Below are 9,804 nucleotides of genomic sequence, written 5' to 3' on the forward strand. Positions count from 1 at the left end.
TTTTCAAGGCCATGATCAAACTTAAAATGCCTGGGTGGTGTTGCCATTGTAATTCAGTTGTCACCATTGCAGTCTGGCCTCTCCTTTGGGTAGAGCAACAAGGTCCCTGTAAGCTCACATGGTCCTGCACTTTGCTCCTTTTTTCTGATCATTACAAATTAATTTCAGACTTTGTTTCTAACCAAAGCCTCAGGGTCCTATGAAATATACCAATAGCACAACCTCCTTTCAAGGGCCATTGTCCTAGGCAGCTGCATCGCTTAAGTAACCCCAGGCCCTACACCCTTCTAGGAATGAAAGCAAGTTAGATATGGGATTTCTCTATAGTTAGACCTTAAAAACAAAGCTAAAATTCAACCACTTAGTAATTTTAGGAAAACCATAAAGCCAAAATAAAAATGAATATCTTGGAACCAAAGGTTACTCCACTGAGGCAATTGCAAATTACTAGTCCCTAAGGTGGGGCTCCTCAGACTCCTCACAAAAACAACAACAGTTGACTTAGGACCCTGCTATTCCCCCTCACAACTGCATAGAAAACTGTGGCTCTTCAGAGTGAAGTTTGGATGGATGGGGTGGTGGTTGGAGGCTATATTCTCTAGAAGAGCAGATTAAATGCAGAGAGTAGTTTATCTCTATGAAGATAAAGAGACACATAGCTGACCTTGGCTCTCCTCCACTCCTGGGCACTCAGATTTTTCTATAAGCCCATTTATTTAGTCTGGGCTTGCCTTCTAGAGATCATAAAGCTCTCATCACAATGATCCAAGCAGTAGGTTTCAAAAAGGACTCTAAGCCTAGGCTGGATTCCCCACCACCCATGAAGATAGAGGCTGTTGGGCTGCATGTGACTGGATTTTCTGCTCAGGGAAACCTGAGAGGGAGGGGCCCACAATTCCGCAGAGTTGCCTCATATAAAGGAGGTTTCATTTGAGCAACTGTTTCTAACCAGCAATCAACCCTTCTTCTACACAATATTCTAGGTGGGTTCCTAAGAAAACTTGGAGTGGCTATATTTTTGAGGGAAGTACAAAGTCATTCTACAGAGTCTAATGTGCCATTGGGAGAAACTACTACTCACACAGCACTTGGAAGCATGAATTAAGTAGTAGGTGGTTCTCAGACCTCATTGCATATGGGTAATACTTGGGGAACTTACTAAGGTGCAAGTTCCTGAGTCCCATCCCAAGAGATTCTGACTCAGTGGTCTGTGACTCTTCATTTATATCAAATACCCAGATCATAACAATGTAATTCTGTGGTCTACACACCTGAAGGAACAAACTTTCAGTCGGGGCGAAGGTTCTACACAGCCCAGCTGGAGCTTACACTTCCAAGAGTACTTCCCATGAGTCTATAATACAGGTGGTCTGCTCCAAGATTTGTCTGAGATACCAACATACACTCAAACTAACTCCACAGCTGTATCAGTACTTTGAATAGAAGTGGCTCCAGAACCTCTCCATAGGTCAGGGATTAAGGGGCAGCTCGGGAAGGGGCTGACACAGATTGTTGGGCAAGGGACCATGACTTTTTGTTGGAATGGCAGTAGGCCACAAAGATGGCTGATTCAGACAGTGGTTACAGGTGCCGAATTGTCCATCTTACACTGGATTCTAAGCTCACTGAAGATGAGGACTGTGTGGCATTTTAGTGCCACAGAGGAGGATTCCATGTAGTAGGTGCTCAATAACTAGTTGTTGAAATTTGTTTGTATATGTATTTATTTTCAGAAAGAGAGACAGAGAGCACACGAGCAGGGGGGGAGCAGAGAAAGAAAGAGAATCCCAAGTAGACTGCGCACTGCCAGCACAGAGACTTACATGGGGCTCAAACCCACGAACCATGAGATCATGACCTGAGCCAAAGTCAAGAGCCAGACTCTTAACTGACTGAGCCACCCAGGTGCCCCAGTAGTTGTTAAAATTAATTGCCACAGATGCACATCCCTAAACCTTGCCCTAATGCTATAGACAAGTGATGGTGACTTGCACATTAAAAGGCATACATACCACAAGTATTTATAGACCTGACTTAATACTAGATTCTCCTAAGTCAGAGCTGCCACACAGGATTACACAGGATGTGCACTGCAAAAATCTATCAAATGGAAGAATCTGTCATTTATACTGCAGCCATCAAAGACCTAAGTGTAAGAGCTACAATGAAAAAAAACTCAGAAGAAAACAGGTGTGAATCTTCATGACTTAGGATTAGATATGCCATGAAAAGCACAAGAAACAACAAAAAAAAAGAATTAGTAGACTTCATAAAAATTAAAACTTTTATGCTTCAATGGACACCATCAGAAAGTGAAAACCAGTCCACAGAATGGGAGAAAATTTGTGCGAATCATATATGAGAGACTTATATCTAGAATATGTAAAGAACTCCTACAACTCAGCAGTAAGATGATAAATAACTCAATTTTTTAAATTAGCAAAGTATCTAAATAGACATTTCTCCAAAGAAGATATGAAAATGGTCAATATGCACATGAAAAGATGCTCAACATATGTAGTCCATTAGGGAATTGAAGTAAAAATCACAGTGAGATATGACTTCATACACCTACTAGTATGACTAGAATCAGAAAGACAGATAAATGTTGGTGATGATGTGGAAAAACTGGAACCTTCATAAGCTCCTAATGGAAATGCAAAATAGCAGTCTGGAAGGTCCTCAAATGGTTTAATATAAAGCTATCATATGTCCCATCAATCCCAATCCTAGCTTTATATCCAAGAAAAATGAAAATATACATCCACACAAAAACTTGTACACAAATGTTCAGAGCAGTACTGTTTATAACAGCCAAAAAGTGGACACAACCCAAATGTCCACCAACTAATGAATGGGTAAATAAGATGTGGTATATCCATGCAACGCAATGTTATTTGGCAATAAAAAGGAATAAAATATTAATACACACTATAACATGGTTAAATCTTGAAAACATGCAAAGTGAAAGAAGTCAGACACAAAAGGTCACATACTTTATGGTTCCGTTAATATGAAATTTCCAAAAGAGGCAAATCCATACAAATAAAAACTATATTTATGGTCGCCAAGGGTGGGCAGGGTGGCTGGAAGGTTATGGGGAGTGACTGCTGCTGAGGATGGGGTTTCTTTTGGGTATGATGAAATGTTCTGAAGTTTATTGTGGGTATAGTTGCACAATCCTGAATGTACCAAAAACCATTGAATTGTTTGCTTTAAATGGATTAAATGTATGGTGTGTGAATTATATTTTAATAAGGTTGTTAATTTATTTTTTTAAATAAAATACCCATTGCAATAAAACTGACGAGAAAAAGTCTAGAGGAACAAAGACATTCTATATTTTGAAAATCTTTTTTGGTGAATTTGTTTAATATTCGATCTATATAATTAGAATAAGAATTCTATAAATAGAATAAGAATTTCTATTCTTCCAAGTGCATTTTATACCAGTTGGGCCACTGTTGTATGGTTGGGCAAATTGTACACTCAACAATGGACTCAGCAGTATGTAGGAACCTTGCCCAAGGGAAACTCCACCTCAGACTGTGTGCTTTCTGGCCTGGAAGGGTAGAGCTGACCTGTGCCCTGACCCTTCATTGTGTCAACAATCAAATAGTGGTTATTCTTCATTTCTACTCATTCCTTCCCATTCCAAATTGCCCAATTCACCTAAATTCCCTAAACAATTTCCTTGAAATGCATAAGAAGGCCAGGGTTGAGCAGAATGGATGTGAAACCCCAGCCTTCCTCCTTGTTGAGTTTCAAGCATTTCTATTTACTTCCTGAGTCTGTACTGACCATCTGGGGACTCCATCTGTCTCCTTCCAGGCCCTGAAACCCTGGATTGTGATTCTTGCTAACAATTTATTCCCATGATTTCATTTCAACAAAATTATTTGGAGTTTTACCTGGAGTGCTGAAGAATTCTCAATTATTTCCTAATGACCTAAAATGGAAAACACATTTTAACTGCTAAAGGAAATTGAACACTGACTGAACAGTTTGGTACACTAATATTTTGAGAATAAAATGAGATGATACATATGAAAATAATTTGAATGCTTATAGAAAACAAATAGTTTGCAGCTAGAAATAGAGAGACACTAGTAAGGACTTCAAGCCATGTATCCCTAGATTATTTTGCACCTCTTGGCCTTAGTTTATCTATTAGTAAAGTGGGCATAATACCAGTACCCTTTTCATAAGGTTGTTGTGAAGATTAAATGAATTAATATATATTAAGAACTTTAGAGAAAGATCCATTTCACGCTTTGTTATTAATATAGTGTTTGCTAGTATATTTCAAAGCACATTCCAGATTTTTACTTTGAACGTATTTTGGAGGGATCTGCTCCAATGTATTGGCCACCAGCTTATGAGTTTCCTCTTATCCTGACTCCAGTTTTTCTAAATAAATAATAATTTAATAGCATGATTTAGTGGTTAAGAACCTGTTTCTGGAGATGGTCATCTGGTAATATCCAGGTTCTGTTATTTCCCTGTAATTCCCTATAATTTCTTAGAGCCTCAGTTTCACCATCTGTTAAATATATGGTTGTTGTGTAATAAATGAGTTATTTCATATAGACTTAGAACATAGTAGGTACTGTTGCTATTATGAAGTTAGATGCAAAATATTAACATGTTATTGTTCATTTTATGATCAGGATTACTTATGGTTGCTGCTTTAAAAAAAAAATCTCAGGTACACAATCAGGTACACACTAAGTCTACTCTCTCATGTCAGTGTAGACCTCACTAGGGCAACCATTCTGAGTGCAAAGCCTAGAATTTATATCAGGTTAAACATTTAAACAAGTACAAAGGAACCATTCGGGGTAGTTATGTCTTCATGCAAATTCAGATTTCAGGAGAGAGATAAAAAAGTACACTTGAAAGCAAGATTGTTTTCTTAAACTCTTCGTGGTTTTATGCTGACAGGTCCTGGGAATAATTTCTGACTGTAAAAAATGAATGACAGGGTCGCCTGGGTAACTCAGTCGGTTAGGCTTCCGACTTTGGCTCAGGTCATGATCTCGCAGTTCGTGGGTTTGAGCCCTACTGTGGACTCTGTGCTGAAAGCTCAGAGCCTGGAGTGTGCTTCAGAGTCTGTCTCCCTCTCTCAGCCCTTCCCCACTCACGCACTGTCTCTGTCCCTAAAAAATGAATAAACGTTAAAAAACATTTTTTTAAATGAATGACAACAGTCCATATTAAAACTTAAGCCACTGTAAGACCCCAATCCTACCTGAGTATGGTCATAAATCCTGGACTTCAGTTCTTAAAAATAGGCAATGTTCTCTTGTAAATATCTAGTTTGGCTAGATTAGAAGTTGAAGGCTCAGAGGGAATTTGACAGAATATGCACACTAAAAGGGTTGCTTCTGAAGGGTTTCTCACTGATCCACATAGAAATAATTAACCATCTAAAAAATTCAGTGAATCACAAAACCAAATGATGAATACTAATGTCAGCCAATGATGAAGAAAATGTACATAAATATAAGAATTAATCTTGATATGCTATTATGTATCTAAAGCATATGTATGAGAATTTGGACACCCAAATTAAAATGCATGGGAAGATTCATCACTATTTTACTTAAGGATCTCTCATTAGTTATAAAATAACTATCTCTCAGAAAGAAGGCCTCCTTCCTCAAGAGCTCTCTTCTCAAAGAACAGGGATTTTTATTAAAACCAAGTGTGGAGAGGAAATCACTGACAGATTGAATGCATGCAAATTCAAATCTTTTATTTAACAAAAGGTATCATGGACAGAATTAAAAGACAAGCTACCAATGGGAGAAAATACCAGTAATATACATAGTCAGGAAGGTAGTAATATCTGTAATATAGGCAGAATATATGCAAACCCACAGAAAAAAAAAACTCCAAAATTGGCAAAGGATATGAATACAAAGTCACAGATGAAACAATTAACTAAAATATGAAAATATGTTGAATCTCAGTAACATTCAATGAAGTACAAGTTGGAAATAGAATATGCCATTTTTGTCCCTCACATGGTAAAAAATTAAAATATTAACAATAACGCTAAGAATATCTTAGATTATAATTTCCATCTTAATTAAAGAGAATTTGAAAATCTCTTCATGACTAACTTCATTTATTCAACCAGTATTTATTAAGTGCTACTAAAGCCCATCACAGTGCTAGACCATGTAGTAGTTGCTAACATGAATAAAAAGATACCTGCAAGTGACCTATAATTTAGAGAGAAAGAGACCAATATCCAAGCAGTCACTTGTATACAAGACAGACTGAAGTAGGTACATGACAGATCTGAAAGATCAGATGATTCCCAGGGGAAGCACATCTTCAAGAATGGCTGGCATTTGAGCAGATCCGGTAATACTGAGCTGAAATAATACAGGCAGAAGAAAGAGGAAAAACATCCAACTACAGTTAAAAAAAAAAAAAAAAGGAAAAATAACAGAGTTAAGAAAGGTCATGAAGAATTCAAACATTGAAACTAGTGTGAGCATGGTAGGCAGGTTGCTAGCGGTGACACTCACAAGTAAAGATGGCTTGGTGGTTTCTAGCCTAGAATCTATAAGCTCCCAGCCAGTTACCTTCATGTCTGTGCAGGCATTTGCTTCCAAATTTTTTACTAAACCATGATATAAGTGGGCTATATCCTCAGGGCAAGAATGAATCAGCCATCACATGGGTATACAGCCCAGGTTCATATTATTTGGATTAAATGGATAAATTTTTAGAAAAAAATTTATTACCTACCTAAGAATAAATAGAAAACCTAACTAGTTCTATGGCCACTAAAGAAACTGACTCAGTGGTAAAAAAAAAAAAAAAAAAAAAAACCTGCCTCTTCCTCCGCAAAAAAACTCCAGGCTGAGATAATTTCCCCAGCAATGCATTTATAGAGGATATAATTATAATCTAGCCATAACTATTCCAGAGAAAAGAAGAAAGTTCCCAAATCATTTTATGAAGCAAGCATAACCATGACACCAAAACTCGGCAAGAGCTATATAAAAAGAAAAAGTATAAGGCAACCTCATTCATGAGCATAAATCCAAAAATCTCAAAAAAAGAATACAGGTAACAAAAATTAATGAATATATGAAAATGATACCATACCATGACCAAGTTGAGTTTATCCCAGGAATGCAAGGATGTTTTAATATTTGAAAATTAATTAACTCATCTCATTAATAAATTAAAGGAGAAAAATGATGTGATTATTTCAATATAGAGAAAGCATTTGATAAATGATCCTGTGAAATATATGAAAATGTAAAAGCCAAGAAGATCCAAAACAGGCTTGATGCAGAGGCATAAGATCAGAGGACTTGCTCTACCAATACCAATTCTTTTTATAAACCTATAGTAATGAAGAAAGCGACATTGATACAGAACTAGACAAATGAGCCAACAGAAAAACATAGAGAACCTAGACATAGATTCTCAAATATGAGGACACCATTTATAATAAAGGTGCATTGCATAATACTGAGGAAAGAATGATTTTTGCAATAAATGATGCTAAAACAACGGAGTATTTATATGGGAAAATGACACTGAAACCTGTATCTCATGAACCTAAATGTGAAAGGCAAACCTAAGCTTTCAGAAGATAATGTAGAATATTGTCCTGACCTGTGGGTGGGAAATTTTTTTTTTAAATAAAGGACAGTGACTTTTAAGGAAAAGTTTAATAAATTCACTACATTAAATTTGACAACTTCTGTTTATCAAAAGATACCATAAAGAAAGTGAAAAGGCAAGACAGCCAGAAAACTCAAATTCAGAACATGTAAAGAACTTGGGGCTCCTGGGTGGCTCAGTTGGTTAAGTGCATGATTCTTGATTTCAGCTCAAGTCATGATCTCATGGTTCATGAGTTTGAGCCATGCATCGGACTCTGTGCTGAGTGTGGAGCTTGCTTCAGATTCTCTCTCTCTCTCCTTTTCTCTCTGCCCCTACCCTGCTCTCTAAATAAATAAATAAATAAATAAATATTTTTTTTTAAAAAAAGAACTCCTACAATAAAGTTAAAATGGCTACATGTCATTATAAATTTGTCCAAACCCATAGAATGTATAAAAGTAAACCCTAATGTAAACTATAAATTTGATGTCAATGTAGGTTTATCAATTATAACAAATGTATCACTCTAGAGGGAGTGTTGACAATGGAAGAGTCCTTGCCTGTGTGGGGCAGGGGGTGTATGGGAAAGAGCTGTATCTTCTGTTCAGTATTGCTATGAACTTAAAACTGCTCTAAAAAATAAAAATTTGTTTTTTAAAAGTAGTTATGAGCCAAGAAACTTTTTTTAAAAACCAAGAGATTTGAATGAGCACAGCACAAAAGAGGATATCCAAACAGTCAATAATTAGGGGGAAAAGGTGCCTAAACTTATTAGTAACCAGGGAGACTAAAACCTCATTAAGATACCATTGTAGACCCCCTAGATTGGCAAAAAGTAGAAAGTCTTAAAAAATAAAAATAAATAATATTTTAAAATGTGGAAAGTCTTACAGTTCTAAATGTTGTTGAACATGTATTATGAAGTAAATTCACATATTCTCCAGGTGTAAGTGAAAACTGGAAAAACCACTTTGTATTTTCATAGCTATTGGAATCCAGCTTTATCTAATAACATAGAAGACAGATATACCCTATGAACCAGCAATTTCACTCTTGGATCCGGAAGAAATTTGTTGACATCAGGATACACGTAAAAGAATATTCATGGCAATATTTTATGGTAGTGAAAACATGAGTGCAAAACAAATGCACATCAACAATAAAAGTGGGTAAGTGCAGATACATTAATACAGTGAAATATTATGCAGCGATGTGCATGACCAAAGTGGAGCAATGGACGACCGTTGACAACATAAAATGGGGGAGAAAGGAGGAAGACAAAAAAATTCATACAATATGGCCCCTTTAAATAAAGTTTAAAAAGAGCCAAAACTCTACTAGGTCATTTAAGAATAGGTGCATGGGGGTAAAACTATCATGGAAACAACAAACGGTTATCACAAGAAGCGAGAAAGGCTAGAAGTGGGGGAAGCGTCTCATAATCAGGCAATGTTCTCTTTATTGGCCTCTGGTGGTAGTCACACAGTCACACATTGCACCCGCACGTTATACATGACTGAATCCAGGTAAGGCCTCTTTATAAACTTTTACGATTTGGCGGACAGGCGCAAGTATCCATTTGTCTTGCTGCTGCTCGAAACAAGTCTCGTACGTAAGCTCCCTTTGCTTTTTGAAAATTGCCACCTACCAACCCGGAGTGGCCCGCCTCTTTCTTTGGACTCCACCTGCCCTCTGAGTACAAGGTCGAATTTCAGATTACACCAGCAAAGCTCCAGGGAGGGTTATGAACCAACAGCACTGCTTGGGGGAAATTGCTGCTTTGCTTTTCTATGGGTAGAGTTTACATTTGATGACCACATTATACAACTTATACCAGTCATATCCTGTCAGTTTCCACTTATGGGATGTACTACTATATTTATCAAGACATCTGAGTTGCATTTTCATGATTCTAAGTATAGCTTGTTTGTTTCTTTTCTTTTTCAGAAATGACTTTGAGAATGTTGGAAGTTTGGGTGGCAGTTATGATATGTAACATAACCAGAACAGAAGCTTTAATTGAAAGTATGGAATTACAACTTTAGGACTCCCTCTGGGTGATGTGAGCTTGAATTATATTTTCAAAAATATATTTCTGTATTGATGCAATGTTTAACAAATGGCACTTTTTTTCCAGAAAAGGCACAGATAAACTTTGAAAATGGT

The sequence above is a fragment of the Prionailurus bengalensis genome, chromosome C2 (genome assembly GCF_016509475.1).
Source record: "Prionailurus bengalensis isolate Pbe53 chromosome C2, Fcat_Pben_1.1_paternal_pri, whole genome shotgun sequence".
NCBI classification, from domain to species: Eukaryota; Metazoa; Chordata; class Mammalia; order Carnivora; family Felidae; genus Prionailurus; species Prionailurus bengalensis.